At 51.0% G+C, this 24,177-nt stretch overlaps 1 protein-coding gene across 6 annotated transcripts in view; it reads right to left on the reverse strand.

Moving 5' to 3' along the window:
* BOC (BOC cell adhesion associated, oncogene regulated) overlaps positions 1 to 18,631 on the reverse strand; it is a 71,034-nt gene extending 52,403 nt beyond the window's left edge. For 5 of the 6 annotated variants that reach the window (XM_079766538.1, XM_079766536.1, XM_079766539.1 and 2 more), the window contains exons 1-2: positions 18,150 to 18,631; positions 13,867 to 13,958 (exon numbers count right to left, since the gene is read on the reverse strand). The gene's annotated coding sequence lies outside the window, so the exon portion shown is untranslated. Of the gene's footprint in view, positions 1 to 10,638; positions 10,708 to 13,866; positions 13,959 to 18,149 lie in introns of those variants that run through there. The other variant, XM_079766537.1, reaches the window with a different exon arrangement.
* Between the last annotated feature and the right edge of the window lie 5,546 nt (positions 18,632 to 24,177).

Below are 24,177 nucleotides of genomic sequence, written 5' to 3' on the forward strand. Positions count from 1 at the left end.
AAATGAATACATGAGCTTTTTATTCCCCCTGCCTACCCTACAAGGCTATAGATGGAGGAGGTGGAAGGGAGGTGAGTGAGGAATGCCTAACAGTGGTTCTAGCCTGGCCTGTGTGCCTCAGTGGTTGAGCATTGACCTATGAACCGAGAGGTCCCCAGTTCGATTCCCTGTCAGGGCACATGCCAGAGTTGCAGGCTCAATCCCCAGTGGGAGGTGTGCAGGAGGCAGCTGGCCAATGTCTCTCTCTCTCTATCCCTCTCTCTTCCTCTCTCTCGAGAAAAATCAATAAAAGCATAGTTTAAAAAGGAATGCTTCTAAAAGCCTACAGGATGTTAAAATGTGCTAACAAAAAACAGTTACAGGAAATGCAATGCTAAGAAAAGCTAATTAGATTTTTTTTCACTGCAGGCCTTTTCAGAGCCTTTAAAATGTGGTTTTGCATCATGAATCACCAAGAGGGGGGGGCAGCGTATGCACTGAAGCCTGAACTCACTTAACCACAGGCCTGGACCTACTTGACCACAGGCCTGGACTTATTTGACCACACTACTCTTTTTTTCCCAGAGTACCATTAGTGAGGGGGATTTCATCAAATACACTTTGGGAAATGGTGGCCTAAGAGGTTCCTGGAGAATATCCCAAAAGCAATTTGTAAAACAGCATGATCCCATTTTTGTAAATAAAAAATTACATATAAATATGTGGTATATAGATATTTGGATTGTCACAGGAAAATATCAAGAAACACTTAAATGTTAACGTCAGCTATTTCTGAAGATTAGGGGATTTGCATGTTTTATATTAAACACTTCAGAAATATTCAAAGTGGGTATGTTATCACTTATGGAATTAAAAAGGCAAGTTTGAAAGAAAACAAAAAGAAGCTATCCCCAAATATTATTATGTCATCACACACTATTTTAACTTCCCATAGGCATGAAGGCCTTATTTCCCAACAACCCCCTGGGCCAAAAAAGATTCACTCATTGCCCATTATCCCATCTGAACATTTTCCTGTGTCTCTAACATTCAACTGCTCTGGATTGTGACAAACACCTCCCCCAATTCCAGGATTTTGTTGCTTCCACAAAATATGGACAAGTGTTTTAGAAAAAATGAAAACACATTTAATAGTCCATTAATAACCTTCACAAATCAAATTACTTTGTTTAGTAAGTTGTATAAAATATTCATCAAGTACTTAGTTTGCTGAAATTATCATGTTGGGCATATTAACATTTAAGGACTGCCTTTTTTCCTGCTAAATTTGTAACTTCCTAATTTAACGTATTTGTAAATGTAATTAAAAGCCATTGAGATTTAGTGAAGGTAATATACCAGGTTTTGTCACAATGTGGAACTAAGGCAAATATTGAGAATTGGAAGAAATAATCGATTGTAGCAGAAAGCCAAGAATTTGGCCATCTGCTGAGTTACTATGTGTGAGACAATTCATGCATTGTCTTGTCTCACCTCTATAAACAACTCCATGAAGTAGGTAGCTTTGTCATCCCCATTTTACAGATGCAGAAATTGAGGCTTACAGAGATTAAGCATCCTGTTCAAGCAAAGGGTTCAAAGCCAGGGCTGCCTGCTTCCCCTGCCTTTTGGTGCCCCTGGTAGATCCAAGCAGATACACAATGAACTGTGTTCTAACAAAGGAGCTGAGCCTGAAAGCAACCAGTCAGTCTGAACTGGAGTCCTGTTCTAGCGACCGTGTTTCAGGAGGGACTGGGCTGGCAAGTCCCACAATGCACAGTGCGCGGCCAGCTCCTGACGATGTGCTGTTCCCCGCCCCTCCCGGAGTCAGTCCTGAGGTCCGAGTTCTGAAATCCCACCCAGAAGTTGGTAGCAGCACTCCGAGTCTGGATTCAAGTTATATGCACCAGTATGTATGAGAGACAATAAGATTCTTCCATTTCTGAATCTGGCCTCTCTCATCTTCCTTCTGTTCTTACACAGGATTGGAAGGTAGGTTCTCAACTCTGGCTGCACAGAATCACTGTGGACACAAAAGCACTCCAGTGCTTGGGCAGCCCGGCAGGCAAATTAAGTTACAACCTCTGGGGGCGGGGGCCCAGGCATCCATCAGTGTTTTTAAAATTCTTTCCTGGAAACCGTGATGGGTAGCCAGGGTTGGGAAGCAGCATGGGGTGCCTCTGCCGTGGATCTGGGGGTCCCTTTGATTAGGAATGTCTGCCTCTGCCAGAAATGCCCTGATTGCACTGGATACCATGATTGGAACAGAGAGTTTTTCATAAAAATGGTCCCGACTATATTATTTTGAAGAAATTCTTGTCATTCTTAAAGCTATATATTTTTTTAGTTTCACACATTTATTTTAAGGAATAAAACATATTCTCAAAGCTTCTCTCAGATTTCCCTAGATATTTTCTGGACTTTTAAAATTCCTCGTTTTCTCCTCTTCACATAAAAATAAAAACCAAAACCCAAGCAGAAGCCACCGCAGGCCCAACAGGCCCAACAGCAGCAAAGGAAACACAAACAGGTCCCTGGACCCGTCACCCCTGCTGACTGGGGCCACCAACTTCTGGGAGGTTAGCAGGAGCCTAGAGGTTTTCCAAGCATATGCACATTGAAGGCTTGCACATCAAAACCTGAAATGCCATCAGCGATTTCCTTAACAAAGCCAGGCAGTCTGCAGGGGCTCAGGGACCACCGGGAAGTGAAGCAGGTGTGGGCCATCCGGGGGTCCCAGGTCCGCTTAACACCACCTCACACCAGCGAGCTTTGCCATCACATGATGGCTTTTTGACATCCCAAAGGGTTAACCAGCTCAGCCTCTAGCTTCCGGCCTCCCCTAAGGAGTCCATTTTCCGTTGGGTCCCTCCTGCGGAGGAGACAGCTCCCCAACCCCCCACCTAGAGACTTGGGTCCCACCCAGCCCCTCCCCGCTCTGTGGCCCTCCCACTCCAGGAATGAAGCTGCCGCTGCCCAACATATACCCAGACTGGTTTCATCTCCTTCCAAATCCATTTTGTGTCTTAACTTCTGCCAAGAATAAAAATTAAAACACTCACACACACATCGTGCGAGTATGGGAGGGGAGGACCGGCCTGGAAGTTTTAACTGAAAAAGACCAGCCAGGGAGTGGGAGGGCCCCCGGGGTCTGCGAGGTCCTGCCTGAGGCCCCTGCTGGCTACACACAAGGTCAGATCGAAGGGGAAGTGTGGGCAGCACCGCCCCTCGTGGTCCTCGGACACCCCCTTGCACCCTCACCTCTGCCCAGCGGCACACAGAGCAGCCTGGGCTGCCCGTGCTGCAAAGGCCGGAAGCGGACTCCATTCCCCACTCTTGGAGGGCCTGTTCCTTGCCAACCCCAAAATGAATAAAACAGCACTTGGGATGGCACGCAGGCCCTGGCCCAGCAGGTGGCTCACAGGCTGCTTGTGGCCACCCAGAAAAACGGGTCCTCAGAGTCCTGTCCCACCACACCCAGGCAGGCAGAGGCCTGAGGCAGCAGCTCCGACCCAGCTCTCCCATTCTCGCTGACCGCTTCCCTCCCGGGGAAACCAGGAGCCCTTGCCCTGCAGAATGACCACACCCAACGCCTCGCCCAGCCAGGACCCTGCAGGGTTCAGACCATGTCCCCTTACTCAGCTCTGAATCCCACCATTTGCCCCCATTTACTCCCCAAATGGTGAACTAAGTCCTCACATCCTTAACCTGCCCAGGTGGACCCACCCCTCATGGAGTCACTCGCCTCACCAGCCACTAAGCACTCACTGAACACCACTGCATACGAGGCTCTGGGAATCCAAAGATAAAGCTCAAGCGTTCTCTACCAGCTCAGCACCCGGTGGGGCGCAGCACAGACACATCTGGGTGCACTGCGGAACCATCGCGAATCGAGCCGAGTGTCCTGGGCTGGGGCTCTGTCCTCTCCAGGCCACTGTGAGGAGGGGTGGGGAGACTGGAGGACACACTTCTTAGCGAAGGGCAGCCTGGTGGCATCCGTCCCGGGCCCACCTGGCACACACAGCACAGCAATGAAAGCAAAGCAGTATGTTAAAGGCCCTGCTGTTTGCCGTGAGAATTGCTGAATCTGGGTGATGGGTACACTGGGTTTGTGATACTCTTCTTTCAGCATTTGTGTGTTTGAGTTTTTAAATAACAGATAATAATGAATTTTCTCCCAAAAGGATAACTAGAACAAGATCCTTCCAAACCTTCCTAATCCGACACCAACTTCCAGAACCACCCCACCTCCCCCACCACCATCACCCACTTAACCAACGTCTTCTTTTTAAAAAATTAGTATCTTTACTGTTGAAAGTATTACAGATGTCCCCTTTTTCCCAATGTCTTCTTAGCTAGGCCAAATAGCACTGTCAGGCAGGTTTCAGTGGGTGCCCTAGTTCTGGTGGAGGAGGGTGGTGTACCCCCTCTTTGACCTTCAAATGCTCCTCAGTGTTGGGACAAAGAGGCCACCCCACCCCTGAAAGGAGACTGTTGGTCGCAGCCAGAGATCCCGAGGGGCCTGTCTCCCTGGCTCTGCCTCCAGGCCCCCTGCCTCCTGTCCCGGATGGGCCTCCCCAGGGCCCTGGGCGTATCTCACCAGCAGGTCCCCAGCTCTGGCTGGCGTTTCCCCGCGGCAGAACCAGCCACGTGCACGGGCCGAGGCCCAGGTGAAGGACCAGCCCTTTGCTCTGGGCCTCCACACCTCTACCCATACAACTCTCAAACACACTGTAATGGACAAAACTCTCAGTAGCCCAATCTTCCAAGAACATGGGCTTTCGGGAAATAATTATACATCAGCAGCTTATCTAAGCCAAAGGAACGATCATCGTGATAATAATAAAGGCGACCATCCAGCACCTACTCTTCTAATAAGAGAACGCAGGGCACGCGACTCAACGTGCAATGACCCCCTTGCTTGGATCCGAGTGTCTTGAGGGCAGGCGGCACAGCGCTCAGGCCACTCTTCAATGTCACCAACGTGTCTTTGGGCCCATGTGGGAAATGCCTGGCGAGCGCGCAGTGCTGCTCTCCTCTGGGTAACCCAAACAGCTCAGCGTGAAGCCCCAGGCGACCGCAGAGAGGCAGGGTGCAGGGGATCCAGAGTTTCAGCGGGCGGCCTTCTTCACACGAGGGGGACAGGCCGGAACTCCGCAGCCCGGGGAGGGTAACGCACCTCATCTCAGCTGGGAAGAAAGCAGGTCTCACTGCGTTCCCCCATCCGGACCGCGGGCGTCAGCACTTCCTTGTGTGAGGAAGATTGGTTCTGCCTGCCTGAGGTTCCCTAGGCGGGCATGCGTTCCTCCTCACCCCCCGCATTGGGAGCACAGAGAACCTCGTTACTACGGAGCCCTGCTCCACTGCCATGGAGGCCTGGGCCTCCACACCTCTCCACTTTCTCTGGAGAGCGGAGCGGGGTGGCGGTGGGTGACACTGGAACCCAACCCTGGTTTCTCCGGAGAGAAGACCCAGCGCGCCACAGCTCCTCCCAGCACTCGCTGGTCCTCCCGAAGCAGCAAGGCCCACGCGGGCCTCCTGTGCACCCGCTCCAGCAGCGGCCACACCGCGGACGTCTGGCGGGGCCTCACTGTACAGAATGCCACCCTTGAGGCGGAAGGCAGTGTTTTAAACGCACCACATTTACATTTATGCTTTATAAATATAAAGGCTATTTATGAAAGTCTTTCTGAGACGTCCCCCCTCCCCAAATCAAGAGAAAAACGAAATGATTTGTCTGATCACGTAAGTATCTTTTGGTTCCGAAAATGTGGGCCCCGCCCCTGGACACACCCTGCCAGGCATGTACCTAGGAAGCCAGCCTGGGATTCTCTCTCCGGACTCTCACTGTACCTCCTGGGGGCAGGCTGGGAGGAGGTGACTTAGGGGTCAAGGCTGGACTTATTTGTAAGGAGCATGGGGCTCACACTCACAGGGGTCGGCTGTTCTCTATCCTCTGCCTCCCCAGGCAAGCCGAGGCACGGGCCCAGGCTTCTGGAAGGGCCGATGGTCAGGGATCAGCGCCTCCCAGACTCTGGAGTTGGACGCAGGGAGCCTATCCTGATTCCAACATTAACAACAAAAGCCAGGACCGCTGGCCTGGAGAGTGTCTCCCCTGAGGAGTTTAAAGAGCTTCGAACTCCCCACTGCATTAGTGCTCACCGTCCCATGGCAACCCTGGGACAGGTATTACTCATCTCCACTCACAGGGGGACAGCTAGGTCGGGCCACCGAGGGGCGGCCCAGAGCTCTGTGAGCCGTGGTCAGGCCACAGGCCGGGGGAAGACAGCAAAGCAGAGGAGGAGGAGGAGGTGTGGATCTGGGTCATCGGCATGGAATGTCCACTCCCCGTGGGGCCGATGAGTCTCCCTCCTCCGCGTGCTGAACTCTGACACACCTGGCTGGTGTCCGTCAGCGTGAGGAGGTACCAGCTGGCCTCCGCTCTGTGTTTATTCCAAACAGGAAGCAATGGAAGCGGGGTCTAAACTTCAGTCCCTGCTCCCCAGGGTTGGAACCCTCGGCCTAGTCCTCCCTTTCCCCGGCCCCTGGGAATCTCCAGCCTGGCTCCACCAGAGGAGCCACACGACCCCCGTTCACGTGCACCGTCCTGTCTCCTAACGGGGTCCAGCGTTGGGGTGGGGTTGGAGGAGCTTCTCCTGCCCCGTTAGAAAACCCATCCCGATCGCCTATCTGTCCCCCAAAGAGCCTCGCTGTCTAGAGGGACTGCTGAGTGCACTGCACGCTGAGGTTCCTGCCACCGAGCTCCCCCGGAACCCTAGTTTGTGAGGCCGACTGGAGAAAGCAGCATGTCTGGGCGGGCAGGGGAAACGTCCTCAGTCTCCTTGCATCTGAGGGGGTCTTTCTCCCCAATGACCACAAAACTGCCCCCAGGGCTCAGCCAGTCCCAGGGCTCAGCACAGACACTGCTGGGACCTGGGCTGGGCGGGGAGCCGCGGCCAGAGAGGCTGGGGGACAGGTAGCCCGCACAGGATGTGGTGGGGAGGAGGGCTGCTGCCCGCGGAAGCTCCCTGCCCCACGGCGGGCCCACCGCCCCACGGCAAGTAAAACAAACCACGGAGGAGGAAGGCAAACAGCCCGCGTGCTCCTCCTGCCTACTCGGGAGTGGGACGGGAAGGTCTGCACAGCTGACACTTCCAGATGTGGGACCAAAACACAGGCGGCTCCTGACAGTTTACCAGCCTGGGCTAAACTCCAGTAGCACCAGGGCCGGGCCCGTTCAGTGGACGAAGGAAAAGCAAGGGCATTGCAGGCTCTGCTCAGGTGGGTCTCAGCGCACGGCGCTGGGCTCCTCCTTTGCTGGTCCCTTGCTCCAGGAGCAGAATGGATGGATGGGTGTGTGAGGGTGTGTGTGGGGTGTGTGGGTGTGTGTGTGTACGGGGGCTGGGAGAAGGTCATGTTTAAAACTCGAGGAGACAGCTAAGTGAAAGAAGCTAGCCTGGAAAGACGACATACTGCGTAATTCAAACTATACGACATTCTAGAAAAGATAAAACTACCAAGATAGTAAAAACAGCCGTGGTTGCCCGGGATTTGGGAGAGGGAAGGAAGGAAGGGTGGAGAGCGGAGCCCAGGGGATTTTAGGCAGTAAAACTATTCTTCTGTATGATGCTGTAATGGTGCATGCCTGTCATTATGCATTTGTCAAACCCCACAGAATGTACAATGCAAAAAGTGAGTTTTAATGTAAACTATGGGCTTTAGTTAATAACAATGTGTCAACATTGGCTCATCAGTGGTAACAAATTTACTACACCAACATGTTAGTAATATGGGAAATTGGTACAGAGTGAGGGGTGTGAAGCAACTCTGTAATTTTCACTTAATTTTTCCTGTAAATCTAAAAATGCTTTTTAAAACAAGGCTATTGATTTTTTTTTTTAAGTTACAAGAAAACCCTGGAGGAGGCGGCTTGGGCCACTCCCCAGCTCCCTGAGGTGCTGTAGCTGTTGGCTCTGAGGATCGTGGTAGTGCACTTTCTCAAACACATTTGTGTCAGCACAAAACCTCTTGGGATCTTTATCCCTATTTTTATTCCTTCTCAGCTTCCAACCCTAGAACCAAGTGAGAAATGCCTGGGCTGCAATGTGAAGTAAGATACGCCCTCAGGCAGATGCAAACATGCTGCTCCTTGTGCTTCCACGCTTGTCAGCTCCCCAGCAGCAGACGTCTGTGTGGCCTGCGAGCCCAGCATGGGCCTCACCCCACCAGGTCCTCAGGAGTGTGGGGACTGGACTGTTCTTAAATTCATCCCATGCTCCTCACGTCCCTGGCTCGTGGTTCCAAACCAGATTCAACGGAGCGCCAGTTCAGCCCAGGCCCTGTGCTAACAGGAGGAAGGGCTGTACCGCGGATGGTGCAGGCACACTGAGGACGCCCCAGCTGAGCAGCTAGGCTCCTGGTGGAGTGAGAGGGTGGGCTGGCCGTCTCTGCACTTCCCCGCCAGGCCCAGCACAGTCTGGGCATAAAGCTGGGGTTCAACAAATTCTCCTTGAGGGAGTGATGTGGAAGGGCCAGAGAGGCGTCCGTTCTCACACGCCCCTTACAAAAGGAACAACTGGCAGCCCAAGTCAGTCTCCTGAGGAGAGAGAGGAACGGGGCTGCGTCTGCGGTGGCCCAGCACACTGCTTCCCGGCTTTTCTAGAACATTCCTAGGATGCTCTCTCCCACATACCCCATATACATATACCCAGAATGCAGTGTTCTTACATAATTCTGCCTGTAATGATTTCATTTTGTTTGAAACTCATTATACCCCTTTTGAGATTCAGGAGATCCATGCAGATTAATAAATTAATTAACTAATTAATTAATTGAGCACCAAGTACACACGAGATTCTATTCTAGGCACTGGGGAGAGAGCGAGATACAAAACCAAGTCCCTGACCTCATGGGTCTTTCATGCTAAAGGATAAGCAGGCAATAAGCAAATGAACAAAGAGATATATGTTGGAAGATAACGTTGAGGAAAGTAAGTTAGGGTGAAGGGAGAGAGAATGAGGGTGGGAGTGCGATTTAATAAAGGGTGGTCAGGAACCTGAATGAAGTGGGAGGGTCTGCGCAGAGAGCGGAAAGAGCCTTCCCTGCAGAGGGCAAAGCGAGTGCAAAGCCCCTGAGAAGGGAGGTTGCTCAGCTGGTTGGAGGAGCAGCCAGGAGGCCAGTGTGGCCTTGGGAGTGGGCTGGTGGGGGGGAGGAGAGGGAGGAGAGGGAGGAGAGGGAGGAGAGGGAGGGGAGGGAGGGGAGGAAAGAGAGGGAGGAGAGGGAGGGGAGGAAAGAGAGGGAGGAGAGGGCTGAGGGTACTGAGATGTCTGGAGATTTCTCTGAAGGAAACAGGGCACCATGGAGAGTTCTGCCTTCTCTTTTGGAGGTTGACCCTGACTTCTCTATGAACAGACTATGGGCCAGAAAAGTCTGGGGACTTGGAAGCAGGGAGAACACTTGGGAAGCTCCTGTACTAGTCCAGGTAGGAAATGTCACTGAAGACTGGGTGGTGAGCAGTTGAGGATTCTGGATACATTTTCAAGGTAAAGCCAATACGATTTGCTAATTTAAAGTGGAATGTGAGGGAAGAACAGAGTCAAAGGTGACTCGCAGGGTTGTGGCCTAACTGGTAGCATGGAGGATGCTGGATTGGGGCAGAAGCAGAGGAGAAAGGAGGGAAGTCTTTTCCAGAGGCCAGGTCTGAGGACTGCTACCTAACGGTGCTCCCCGGGCTGGCCTTGCCCCACGGAGGCTCCTCTCTCCCACCGTCTCATCCCTTTATCTCTGTGGACCTTGAGCCCGTGGGGGTTCCATCAGCACAGCCTTCCACCTACCCATCCCTCTAGCTGCCCAACCTATCAATAACCCGCCTTTCATTCTGTCCCTTTTCCCTTTTCCTTCCTTCGCTAATAACAGCCACCTTCTACTGAATGTTCACCACGCATTTCATGCACTTCCTATGCAGTAGCTTGCTTCCTTTTTGCAACAATCTTAAGAAACCAGGGTCTCATTTTAGTTCAGGTGACTAGCCCAGGGACATACACTGAGTGGCCAGATTATTATAATCTCTGAATGCATAATAATCTGGCCACTCAGTGTGTGTGTGTGTCTATATATATATATATATATATATATATATATATATAGAGAGAGAGAGAGAGAGAGAGAGAGAGGCCTGGTGCATGAATTCGTGCATGGGTGGGGTCCAGCCAGGCTGGACAGGGGGAGGGGACATGGGCGGTTGGCCAGCCTGCCTGCTGGTCGAACTCCTGGTCGAGGGGACAATTTGCATATTAGCCTTTTATTATATATGATACACACTGAGTGGCCAGATTATTATGCGTTCAGAGATCATAGGAAACCAAGGAGCTGCGAGAACTCCATGTCCTCGCAGCCACATCTCCACCCTCCTGGGCCCGGACGGAGGGCAGGTCTGTTTGCGCTTCTGCAGGTAACTGACTGCCTGTGCAAATCCTCCTGCGGGGCCCTGCGGGCATTTGCCTGGAAGGTCCCATCTCCTGCCAGTTACCTGTCTGTCAAACTGCTACGTCCTTCCTCGGGGTATTTTCCTGCACAAGCTGCCACTTCTCCTGACCAGGAGGTTTCCGCTCGGCCAAACGCCTTCCCGCCCTCACCCCACCCAGGGCTCAGAGCACCTGCCTGATCAGACTCGCAGACCCGAGGAGCAATGGATTCAGCTGGCATCTGTGGTGAAGCAGAGCTCCAGACAGCCAATCCAGATGATGTCCCAGGGGCAAAAAAAAAGAGTCAGGAGACATGTTCTGAGATGAGACCCAAGATGGAGGCGGCTTTTAGTCCTGCTTGCAAAGTCTGACACTAGCGAGGCCACAACGCCTGGCTTCCTCGTGCTGCTTCTTCCCAGAGCAGTCAAAACCTCCCAGCTACCGTCCTGGGAAGTGGGGAAAGGGCCCCACCCGCCCCTTAGATTCTGTTGCAAAAGGAACAGTTCTCCTTAAACTAAGGGAGCTCTCTACTTTGGGGGAGAGATTGTCCGGGCGGTTATTTTTCCTTTCAAGCCTGAGTTTTGGAGTCGGCAGCCCTGCAATGAAACCTTGTGTGGCCAGAACAAGTCATTACAATCATTTAAGCCTCAGCTCCCTTACCTGCAGAATAGGACCACTATGCCCATCTTCCTGGGCCTGCTGGGGGACTGGGCTGGGCACACAGTGGGTGCTCACTAAATGGCAGCTGGCATTCTCCACGTCACCGGAAGGACGGCCGAGGCAGGCGGTGCTGTCTCTCTGGCCGTGAGATTCCTGATCTCAGCCTGCCCTCCAGGCCCACAGCTGGCTCGCTGAGTGACAGGGTGGTAATTCGTCCCTCCCAGGATGAAGGGCACCTGCTGCTCGTGTGTGCTCACCTCTTGTGGGGAGAGTTCGCCACATAAACGCCACGCTTCATTTGTCAATTCAGAGCAACAAAAATCACCTCCATCCCCATCCTGCCTTGCAGCCACCTGTTCGGTTCTTTTCACCCCAACTCAAGACCTTTGTGGTGTTTCGGTGACAGGGATTGGCTGCCAACCGTGCTGCTCCCTTTGGGCAGGAGAGCCAAGCTCCCTCCCCTCTCTCCCTTTGTCAGAGACCACCCAGTGGACCTTGCTGGCAAGCGGCCAGCGGCCAGACCGGCGAAAGCGAGGCCTAGCCACGCAGCCTCCATCCCTGCAGCAGAAAGCGACAGAGCCCCGAGCACCTGGCTGAGGGGCTTTCACCGGGAGCCCTCCGGATGGCGGACCGCCAAGGGCGTCGAGGGAGGGCGGCAGGTGACTGCGCCCAGGGCCGGCGCGTTGCAAGGGCCATTCGCATCTCACACGTGGCTGCAACACCGCAGGTTTTTATGTAGCGCCGTCACTACAAAACACCCATTCATAATGACAGAGGCAAACAGCTGTGAGTTTCCATCACTTCATGAGGGCTCGCTGTGCTGGCTGCCGGCGTTACGGAACCCCCTCCACGCGGGCACAGGTACGTAAAAAGCAAGGGCCACAGTAACACCACTGTGGGAGGATCACCTTTCCGCAGAAAGCGGAGGGGGAGTCATGTGGGGGGAGGACTTGTGAAATCATTAGGAGCAGCCTCTGCTTTCACAGAAAAGCCATAAAGCCAGAACCCCCCAATTTTCCTCTCCAATTAAGTGTGACCCATACCTAATAAACCTGCCGGGATTGTAATGTTAGGTAAGTTCAGACTAGTAAAGGCCCTTGACTGGGACTGATCTGGAAAAATATGGGCAGAGCCAGGGAAGGTGGGGGAGGGCTCTCTTCAAGCATCCAATTCCAGCCCAGCCTGGGGGCGTCCAAGGCCAGCCGGGTCCACACACCCCTCCTCTCACCTGTAACTCCCTTCGAGGCCGCACGCACGCTGCCTCTCAGCAGCCTGGGAGGCTCCTGGGCAACTGCAGGGCCCAGTGGCTTTTATTTGTCCCTAAAATTAATGTCCCCTCACGTGCTGCTCTGGGAATGACTTCAGTGCCAGGCAAACCTACCCTGGACAGCAGAGCCAAGGGCAATGGAACTGAAAGGCAGAAAGCTGAATTCAGGCCTGTGTTTCTAGAATTCTCAGCTAAAATCTGACATGGACAAGGGGGGGTGGGGGGGAAAGGCACATTTCTCCTTTTCGCCCTGAAAGGTATTCAGTAACTGGTTTTAGAAACCAGTGTCTCTAAATGTGTCTAGTACTCACATTTCTGAGATTCTGTATCAATGCAGAGATTCTAGTTTTGAACTTTCCTAAAATTAAAAATAAAACAAAACACACACACAACAAGAAACTACTCTGAACTTAAAAACTCCTGTGTCAAGACTACTTCAGCCCATAGTCTGCTAAGGAAAGGTAACTTTTCAGGGGAAAAGTATGAAGAACAGGATGAGCGGAGGTGAGGGGACAGCGGCCCTGCCTGTGAGACGTGGCCGGAGAGGCCGGCAGCCTTTCTCACTGGCCGGTCCCCGGGCTGGGACACTGGCGCTCGGGCTGCGTTGCTCTGCATTTCCCTTCCCTTCAGTAATGGGATCTGACCGGCGTGGGCTCGGGTCCACAGCAAGGACTCAGTCAAAGCTTGTGGAGAGGATGAAGGCTCCAGTCTGCACCCGTCACCCTCCTCATCTTGTCCAAGGCTGTCCAGACTCACTTCCGAGGAGAATCAACATTCCTGTGCCACACTTTTTGCTGCTCAGCCCTTTCTGCGTTCTTTTTTAATTCAATCCCACTTACCCTGGCCATAGTGTGTGTTTTCCTGCTACTAACCAGGAGGACCAGTTGAGACTTTCCTCAACATTTTCTCTGGCAACCGAGTTAAGCTGACTGTGTATTATTGGCTCTGATCTTCCTCCTATGACTTCCTCTTACTGCCCAAGAATCCTGTCCTGAACATCAAAGGCCTTCTTTGAAGATAAGGCCAAATTCACCATTAGAAAAAGAGAAATTATTTCCTAACTTTATTTCAGAAGATGGAATGACACAGAATCCCTCTGGGTTTTGTGAGATAAACACTGCCCGGGACATCGGATCACAAGGCATTCGCTGTAATACCGCTGACAGAGACATAAACACAGGGCTTTCCTCGCCCAGACCTAAGCAGGACTTTTCCACAGCAGTCTCGGACGCCAAACCCCATAGTAAATGGTTTGCATGCAGCATGTCCAGCAGTCTGTCTCAGGGAAAGGGGGCTTCATTGGCCAGCCCGGGGGAAAGAGGCCACCACAGGCTCTGACTAAAATGTATGAGTCACACTACAACCGACGGTCTGGTCCAGTTCCACTTCAGTTGGACCCTTCCAATGCCAAATGGGAAGGGACACTGCATCTTCAAGTGGCAACACAAAACGTGAGACGGACCCCAGAGAGGCTGGACTGTGGGCAGGAAACCTCACCTGTGTCTTCTATTCCGTTGCTGCTGCCATCAGACGGTGTGAGTGTTGACAAGACTTCGTGGGTCATGGGTTCCAGGAAGCTTGTGCTGGGACTGAGGAAAAAGAGAAGTGTCTCATCTTTTGAACAAGCAGATAAACAAACACTTCTAAAGTATTTGCTTTTTATAAGGAGCATTGCTACAAACCAGGGTAATTCCTTATTAATCCATTTTATGCATAAGAAAACAAAGAAAAAAGCAGTTTTTCTAAGATCAGAGGCTTCCTTAAATCTCCAGTTACCTAGTTCCTTGCTAGAAACGAAGAGAAAAATGAAGGACAATGACTGCATTGAGAACAATCTGTTGAGCTTACAAAACCATTACCTGTGCATCCAGCATCCCCTTTTCATCAACATTCACCAAATATCTCTCAAAAGCACATTACCAGCTGGCTTCATACAAAGTAAGGTGGGTTTCCTGGGAAGAGGTTTGGGCTAAGGCAGCAAGCAAGAAATGGACCCAGCAAAGCCCAGGGCCAGCTACTGCCACGTCAGGCTGGAGCACAAGGCTCCTAGGGAGGCGCCATCTTCATGCAGGGGGACTGAGCCACATGTGAGAGGGCTAAGGAGTTTGGATTGTAAACGTCAACTGTTTTTGAGCTGGGTGGTGACTTGTTTGTAGGACTGATGGGAGATGGGTGGGGTAGACAGTGGAGAGTCCAGCCACGTGTCAGCAACAACGGTGATGGGCATGAACAAGTGGGGAGGTAGCAGGACTGGAGAGATGGTGTGGACGGTGGAATAATAAAAGGAAGGGCAGGAAAGACTGGGTGAGCTTGGGAGGGAGTCTAACTCGGAGGCAGTGGAGATGCGGGGACCCATTAGCTCAGTGGTTTGAACCAGTGTGAACGGAGTCCACAGGCAGAGCCAGGGCCCCAACCCAAGTTGCCTAATCCTCAGGGCAATGCCACTTGAGCTGAATCTTTTAAGCCTTGCTTCCGGTAATTGCTCCTCCCTTTCTCTACCCATTACCATCCTGAGGGGTGTAAGGAGGCACAAGCCCTATTGAGGAAGGCTTTTGGTAAACACGGATTTCTAGATTAAAAACAAACACCCCCTTCATCCCACCCCCCACCCCTGGCCCCAAATATCTGATGTAGCCTCATAAATGATGAAAAGATTCCACGTGAGGGCTTCATGTGGGAGCACTGTTAGGATTCGGTCGTTCCCACCAATAGCAAAAGGACTGGACGTATCTGTTTTCTGAGTCTTTGGTCAAAAACACAGAGATGCTTCAGGGCTGTCACAACTGTGTGAAAAGTATTTACGCACAAGGATGAAGAAACACAAGTTGTACTATAGCATGGGACTGTGGGTAATTTTCAAAAAGTTTCTTTATTAGTAGATGCTTGTGCAATAATTAAAAATGGGGGGGTGGGCCTAGTTTGGAGAACCACCCTTGGACTAAGAAAGCTTATTCTCCTGGGACAAGATGCTCTCAGCCCTGGGTCTGATGTGCTATAGATGTTGTTGTACTGAAGTATGGAGATGACAAGACGTTCCATATATTAAACAGATTTTTAAAAATCTAAAAAAATCACTTTCTTTCCTCTCCCTCTCCAATTTCCATTTCCGCCCCCTCTTTCTTATTTTTCCAGACAGCAAGGAAGTTTGGAGTTTGAAGGAAAGAAAGCAAACTCCGGAGGCATAATATCTTTTGGTGCCAGGTTAATACTTTCTTATTCAGAGGCCAGAAAGGACTGGATAGTAATTATCTGTTGCACTTGGGTCTTCTTTGGTTTCTTCTCACTTGCTTGAAAGACAAAGAGGGGGAAATCCTAATTCATGAATCGTATCAGTGTCTTCGCTGAAATCTGAACCCAGACCCCTAGGGCCTGTGACAGACGGTGAGCACCGGGCTCACTTCTCACCCTCCTGGCTTACACCCGGGGCTCCCTCAGGAAGCCAACGGAACTACGTCATGAGTAAAATCTCCTGCTCCTTCTTAGGGCATGGGAACCACAGATAAGTTGTCCAAGAGGGCTGGGAGCCCACACACTTGAAAGAACACTTCAAAGCCAGGACAATCGCTGGACCCAAATTTGTAGGGCGATGGAAAAGGACATAAATCACCCTCTTATCACAAGCTGGCCAACCAATCAACAGCTCTCTGCTGATTTTAAGCCTTGCTTCCGGGATTGCTCCTCCCTTTCTCTACCCATTTCTCTACCTGGAGGGGGTCTAAGGAGGCACAAGCCCTACTGAAGAAGGCTTTTGGTAAACACGGATTTCTAGATTAAAAACAAACACCCTCCTCATCCCACCCCCCACCCTCTTCTTCCCAGACTTGGTCCAGGAGCCAATCAACCTGGCCTCTATCAACCTCCTCTCCCAAGTAAAGCCAACTCCAGTGGCTTAGGCAATTCTAAATGTCTCTTCCAACGTTACTGAGATCTCTTGAAAGAGGATAAAAGGGACAGTGAGTGTCGTCTCCACCCTCAGATTTTGTAGGTGTAGACATTCTCACTTGAAGGGCCAAACTGGGCAATAGGTGGGGGCAGGCAGGGTCAGCAAAGAGGCACAATAAGGCAACTCCTTCTTCTTTCATTTTTGCCTCTTTCCATAAACTCAAAAACTCATCTGGCAGCAAAGTCATAACTCCACTGCTGTTCCCTCCCTGCCTCTATCCCACTGACCCCAAGGTGCTTCAAGATTACCATGGGAACCTTCTGGGTTTCAATGACCAGACCATTAAAAAGTGCCAATTATAAGACCTCAGAAACGTTCCTGGGAAACCTGTTACACACCTCAAAATGGCCACGCTCCTGCCTCAGAGTCACTTTAAGTAAAGTTTAGAAAACAGGTCATCCAGATGTACTGAGCCCTCCAGCCCCCACCTCAGGACAACAAGACCCTGTTTTAATATTGTCTCTACTGCCCTTGAGAGAATAGGGATTGATTTATTAACTGTAAACAGAGGGGTGAAAAAAAACAAAAACAAAAACCCATCACAGAGCTGGGCTGCCGATTCAGGGTCCAGTTGTGGGATAAATCAGAAATGTATGTGCATTCAAGAATTTTGAAAATGACTTTCGTTCAGTGGCCAATGTTTGCAAAGTTCCGGGCAACAGAGAACTAGGTGACAAATGGGAGCTGGGTACAGGGCACGTGGGGGGGGGGGGGGGGGGGTACAAGGGACTGACACCAAAATATGCCTTTCACTCAGTCCACTCAAGGAGGTAATTCTGGGTCAAAAACTCATGTGAGCCCATCTGAACCAGCGGAGACGGGGTGGGGGAGGGGCAGAACACCCCACCACACCCAGAAAGTGCCTGTTTAGGACCGCTGGTGTGCGGTTTGGGTATTCTTAGCTTCACTGCCACATCTCTGGAGCGACACAACAACCATTCAAGTAACCCTGCCACTGCCCTCCCCATCCCCAAGACAAAACTCAACAAAACAAATCTTCCATTCCTCTGGTCTGTCTGCTCACCACCCCTCAAAATGCTCCCATCACCTGGAAGAGCAAACTAACCTCGGGGAATCCTGGAGGTTTAGCAGGGCCTTCAAAACCCAGCAGAAAATCTTTCCTAGGTTCCCCGCCCCTCCCCACAGCCCCTTCCCACTTGTTCAGCGGCTCCTGGCCCCACCTTCTCACAGTTACACAAACAAAAACTCCAGGAGCACAACCTCAGGAGCACGCTGCGCGCGAACGCGCGCGCACACACTCCCTTTTACTGCTGCCCCAGCCCCACAGACACCTCTGGACACCCCACCTCAGCCTCGTCCCTTCCGCCCCTACAGCTGGGGATGCTCATTTTAAACGCCAACACCATAAACGCTCACCCCCGAAAAAGACCAAGCTGGCGTTGGGTGGTTCTGTGCATTTGTCAGTCCCCATGTGGGTTTCTCCCCACGGTCCGGCGCACGGAGCCAGAGCACCGGTGTCAACCTTCGGGGGGAGTTCGGGAGGCTTTCCCTGCGCTCCCACCCCCGGAGCTTCCGGGAGCCGCCGGCCAGCCCGCACCGCAGGGAACGACGTGCGGCGCCCCAGGCACCCCGCTGCCCGCCGCGTCCCCACTCCTCGTCCCCGCGCCGGCGCGCCCCGCCGCGGCCGCAGCCACCGCCAGACCCGCGGGCCGAGCGCTCGGACCCGCTCCGGCCGCCCGCGCGTCCCCACCAGCCGCCCGCGGGCGCTTCCCCGGCTTCGCTGGCCTGCGGTCGCCTCCCGCCCCCTCCCTCCCCAAACCAACAAATAAACACAACTTTTTATGAAAAGAAAACAAACTTCAGCGACGTGACTCACCTCTGGTGCAGCCGGCTCCTGGGAAGGGAGAGCCGGCCCGGGGCCAGCGTGGTGAGCACGGAGGGAGCCGCACCGCGCCGCGCCGCACGGACACGCAACCCGCGCGGTGACACGCAGCAACGCGCAAAGCCGGAGAGCGGCCACGGCGGGAGCAACAAAGGAGCCCGGAGTGCGGGCCGGGAGCGAGGGCGCGTGCGGGCGCGTGCGGCTGCGGCGGGCGTGAGTGTGTGTGTGTGTGTGTGTGTGTGAGTGTGTGTGTGTGTGAGTGTGTGTGTGTGTGCGCGCGTGTGAGTGTGTGTGTGCGCGCGCGCGGCTGACACCGCGGGCCGGGCTCAGGGTCCCCGCGGCAGGAAGCGGGGGCCGCGGCGGCGGCGGCAGCAGGACCAGGCAGGGGACGCCGCGCCGGGCGCACCCGGTCCTTCCATAGGGAAGAAGCTTTTTTGGATGACTGAACTCGCAGACAATATCTTCTTTTGCTTCTCCTGCCTAGGAACCTCCCATTACCGCGCGAGGCGGAGGAGGGGGGCCGAGGAGGCGGGGAGGAGGGGGAGGAGCAAAATGGAGCAAAGAAAACGTCTTGGAAAGGAAGCTGGAAAAAAAAAAAGTCTCCCAAACTCAGTTTTTCTCCTAACACCCATTTTCTTTCTGTTGCGCCTTCGTCCCGCGCTTCCCCCAACTTCTCTCTTTCCCACACAACTGGGATGTCCTCTGCCTTTCTCCCACACCCGCGGGCTCCCCTGGACACCCACTTTCCCCTTAGCTTAACCTCGGACCCTTGCTCTCATAGGCTATCCGCCTCTCTCCAGTCTCTTCTCCCCAAGCTTTTTTCTGACATCCCTCCTCTCACTAGTCTCTCGTTCATGCTGCAAACCATTGACTAAATCATTAAAAGCAAACTTCGTTATTAAACTTGTCCCCCCCACCCCCAAAGTTCGTTAGCAACTGTGGAGAAAATAAGGAAACAGTCTTGGGGAAGCCCCAAGGCCACTCTCCCGGACCGCGGGTGGATTGGAGAGGGAGGGTTTGCCATCCTCGTTGACAGCGCCCTGCCCTGACCTCCATTCATCATCCCAGGATGGAGGAGCAGGGAAAAGGATGAGAGGGGGAGGGGCGAGGGGCTCCAGAGAAAAGTTATCTCCGAGTGTGCATGTGCGTGTGTTAAATCCTCTCTTTAGTGTTGGGCAGAAAACATTCAGAATAGCGGTTCTCAAACTTGAGTTGCATCAGAACCCCCAGGAGGCTTATTAAAACACAGTCTGGTGGGCCCCACCCCCAGAGTTTCTGGGTCATTAGGGTCTGGGGTGGGCCCAGGGAATTTTCATTTCTAGTAAATTCCCAGGTGCTGCTGCCGCTGCTGGTCCAGGGCCACATTTTATTTATTTATTATTTATCTTTTTATTTTATTATTTTTAATTTAAAATTTTTAATTGATTTCAGAGAGAAGAAGGGAGGAGGAGGAGGAGAGAGACAAACATCAATGAGAGATAAACATGATTGGCTGCCTCCTGAAGCCCCTACTGGGGATCAAGCATGTGCTCTGACCTGGAATCCAACCAGCCACCTCCTGGCGCATGGAACCATGCTCAACCAACTAAGCCACACCTGCCCGGCGAGGGCCACATTTTAAAAACTTACTTCTTCAGGGTATTGAGAAGTCAAACATATACTGAGTTGGTGGCACGTTAGCTCCCCTTATTCTTTAAGGCTGTAACATAAATTGTGAAGGGTCATTTCATACCCTTATATGGCCATTGAGTAAACCAAGACCCAAAAGGGTTAGGGCAGTGGTCGGCAAACTCATTAGTCAACAGAGCCAAATATCAACAGTACAACCATTGAAATTTCTTTGGAGAGCCGAAAAACGACGTCTGCGCACGGGCCATGAAGTTTCAATCGCACTGTACATGCGCGCCCGCACATATTATTTTGTGGAAGAGCCACACTCAAGGGGCCAAAGAGCCGCAGGTGGCTCGCGAGCCGCAGTTTGCCGACCACTGGGTTAAGGTGTTTATTCAAAGTGAACCTCGAGTTTGTGCAGAGTGGGAAGGAAGGTGACCTGGGAGTTGGTCGGGCAGGCCAAGAGTGGGGCGGACGACAGTGTTGCCCTCCCTCCCCCTGGGAGTCAGGAAGCCACTGCGTGGCTTTGAAAAAGTCACAACCTTTCTGAGCCTCTGGGCCTCAATTTTGTTTTCTTTAGTTTCTCATCAGTAAAAATGCATACTTTATGCTGAACATATGATTTTAATAGAATCTGAATAGAAAGATGTTTAAAAGGGCAACATAAGTATATTTTATACATTTTCAACAAGATGAAAAAGACCATGAACCCCCTCTTTGAACTATACATTTGTATCCTTTCTTCTCTAGTTCCTTCCCTCCCCACTATCCGTCTCTTTTAATCGCCAACATTCTCCCTCCAACATTCTCCAAGACCTGTTTTCTCCCCCAAATCAATTATGATGTTAGCTTCTACCTTCTTACTGTCCTCCTTCTGAGGCACAATTCAGGCCTACAACCCCTGGGGTCCACCCTGGGTACAGAACTCTTCATTTCCCAAGGGAATGGGTCAGCCAGCCTTCCACTGCACTGAAAACACCCCCTTTCCCCACAGCCCCACCAAGGGGATCCTGCTGTTTGGTTTTCAAAGATGATTCCAAGTATCACTGCAATGTGGGAGTCCAATGAGAACGATACATGACGTTTTCACTGATTCTTCAATTTCCTATATATAGGAAGATTATATATATATATATATATATATATATATATATATATATATATACATACACACACACACTAGTATCTATACTAATAAAAGGGTAATATGCTAATTAGACCGGGAGACCTTCCGGACATCCTTCTGGACAAATGCATGGTGTGGGGCTGAGGCATAGGCGGTTAGGGGCGAGCAGGCCAGCAGGGGGGGCCAGTTGGGGGTGAGCAGGCCAGCAAGGGGCGGGGGGCAGTTGGAGGCCAGCAGGCCAGCAGAGGGGGCAGTTGGGGGTGAGCAGGCCTGCAGGCAGCATGGTTAGGGGCGAGCAGGCAGGCAGGCAGGTGAGTTGTTAGGAGCCAGTGGTCCCAGATTAGGTCTAAACTGGCAGTCGGAGAGGGTGCAGGCCATGCTGAGGGACACCCCCGTCGTGCATGAATTTCGTGCACCGGGCAACTATATATATCAACATCTCCAAGATTTCCCTTACCCCTTCACATTGTCCTAGGACTTACTCCCAGGATTCTCCATTCCCTCTATTCTGGCCTTTGGGTCTCACCCTGGACTCTGAGTCAAGGAGTCAGAGCACCACAGAAAACAAAGATTATCACAGTCTTCACCAACACTATTTAGCCAGGAGAAAAACCCATGGCCTTGTAATTAACAAAAGAGTCCCTCCATCCCAGGCTGTTCACATGGCTGCTCATCTTTCCCATACAGTTTAGACAGAATGCAGATCACAGCTTAACTGAGAGGGCTTAATTCTGCCGCAGCATCAAGCACACTGTTAGCACCTCTGACAACACATCTTACTGTTGGTATGGCTCTTCGTATTAACATAATTATGTTTGTTATTATTATTCCTGTTAAGAACATTGTATCTCTGAACTATCCCCCTGTGCCTTACTTAAGTCTCCCTCCCTCCCTCCCTCTCTCTTAGTTTCTCTATTCTAACCCTCCCCACCCCACAGTAGCCCTGAGCCATCTTAATCAGAGTCTGGGCTTCTGGTAAGATGCTTTCTGCTACTCTTCACTCTGCTGTTCAAGGTGACTGCCCTCTGGCATCTTACTTTCTTATGGGCTTTCTGAGCCTCCATCAAGAAGGAAGCATTTAGTATGGAAGCGATCATCACATTTATTATGTTTGGGGGCAGGCAGGGACTGTAGGTCTAATAAGTCACCACATCACTAAGGCTGTGCAGAGTAACTGCAAGGAATCCCAGTGAGTGAGGTGAGGAGAGGGGTGTTCCTGCCTCAGTGTGCTGCAGATACTACCTGTATCATAAAAACAGAGAGCTAGGTTGTGAAAGCGATCTGGAGAGGACTATGCTGAGAAAATTACTAAGATACAGACAAAGAGAATAATTTTCTCTCTGTTTAAATATAAATCTGTTCTACCCAGAGGGAAGGGGGTTTGGGTGAAAAGGTGAATGGATTAAGAAGTGCAAATTGGTAGTTATAAAATAGTCATAGTGATATAAAGTATAGCATAAGGAATATAGTCAATAATATTGTAATAACCATGTATGGTATCAGGTGGGTATATCAGGGGGAACAATTTGTAGGTATATGATTCACTATGCTGCACACTTGAAACTAATACAAAATAATATTGAATGTAAACTGTATTTGAAAAATAAAAGTTGAGAAATTCCAAACACGTCATATATATATATATATGACACCCCTCTCCTCACCTCACTCACTGGGATTCCTTGCAGTTACTCTGCACATATATATATATATATATATATATATATATATATATATATTATATGTATATATTTATATGTATATATACATATATATATATATTCTCCTGATTATAAAATATGCTCATTGAAAAAAATTAGAAAAGCACAAAGAAGGGGGAAATCACCTTAAATCCTACCCAGGGATGACACTGTAACCAGATTGAGATGTTTTTGTAGTTATTTTTCTCTATTATTTTTGTTTCTCATTAATACAAATACATACTTCATCTACATTGAGTATATGAGTCTAATTGATCAGAATTGGAAGATATTTTAAAGGGCAACGTAAACAGATACCTTTATTCAATATTTTGTAGTACTTTTTTCTTATGCATTTGGTAATTTAGGCAGGAGCCAGTTTCTTTATTGACTTATCTGGTACTTGCATATTTTGCAAAATTGTGTCCATTGCACAGCATATACAAGTAGTTATCCTACTTTTTAAATTTAATATCCTAATGTGATTCTTATCCCCAGGTCATTAAGTCTTCTCTAAAGTTCAACTTTAACAGCTATGTACTATTCCATCAAAAAGAGAGATTGTTATTTATTTAACTGTCTTCTTATCTATACTAATAAAAGGATAATATGCTAATTAGACCGGACATCCATCTGGATGGCGGGGGCTGAGGCAGAGGCAGTGACGGGCAATCAGGCCGGCAGGCAGGGGAGCAGTTAGGGCGAGCAGGCCAGCAGGGGAGTAGTTAGGGGCAATCAGGCTGGCAGGCAGAGGCGGTTAGGGGCAATCAGGCTGGCAGGCAGAGGCGGTTAGGGGTGATCAGGCAGGCAGGGGAGCAGTTAGAGGCATTAGGCAGGCAGGCAGAGTGGTTAGGGGCGATCAGGCAGGCAGGCAGGCAGGCAGGCAGGTGAGCGGTTAGGAGCCAGGGGTCCTGGATTGCGAGAGGGATGTCCAACTGCCGGTTTAGGCCCGATCCCTAAGGGGTCGGGCCTAAACCGGCAGTCAGACATCCCCTGAGGGGTCCTGGATTGGAGAGGGTGCAGGCCAGGCTGAGGGACCGCCCCCCCCCCCACACACACATTCACGAATTTCGTGCCCTGGGCCTCTAGTTGTTATATATTTAGATTGTTTCCATTTTTGTTATGATCATGCTTCACAGTTGACTAAACATCTTATCATAAACCTTTATTTAAAACTAGAGGCCCTTCCCCCGGCTGCTGGCACTGGCTTCCCTCGGGCACCCGGAACCCGGGCTTCCCTCGCAGCCCCGGCTTCGTCCAGAAGGACGTCTGGTCGAATTAGCATATTACGCTTTTATTATTATAGATTCTGATTATTTCCTAAGGGTGAATTCCTAGGGGTAGGAGTTTTGGATCAATGGATAAAACATTTTTTTAAAATATATTTTATTGATTTTTTTACAGAGAAGAAGGGAAAGGGATAGAGAGTTAGAAACATCGATGAGAGAGAAACATCGATCAGCTGCCTCCTGCACACCTCCTACTGGGGATGTGCCCACAACCAAGGTACATGCCCTTGACTGGAATCGAACCTGGGACCTTTCAGTCCACAGGCCGACGCTCTATTCACTGAGCCAAACCGGTT

Source organism: Cnephaeus nilssonii, assembly GCF_951640355.1.
Source record: "Cnephaeus nilssonii genome assembly, chromosome: 3".
Lineage (NCBI taxonomy): Eukaryota > Metazoa > Chordata > Mammalia > Chiroptera > Vespertilionidae > Cnephaeus > Cnephaeus nilssonii.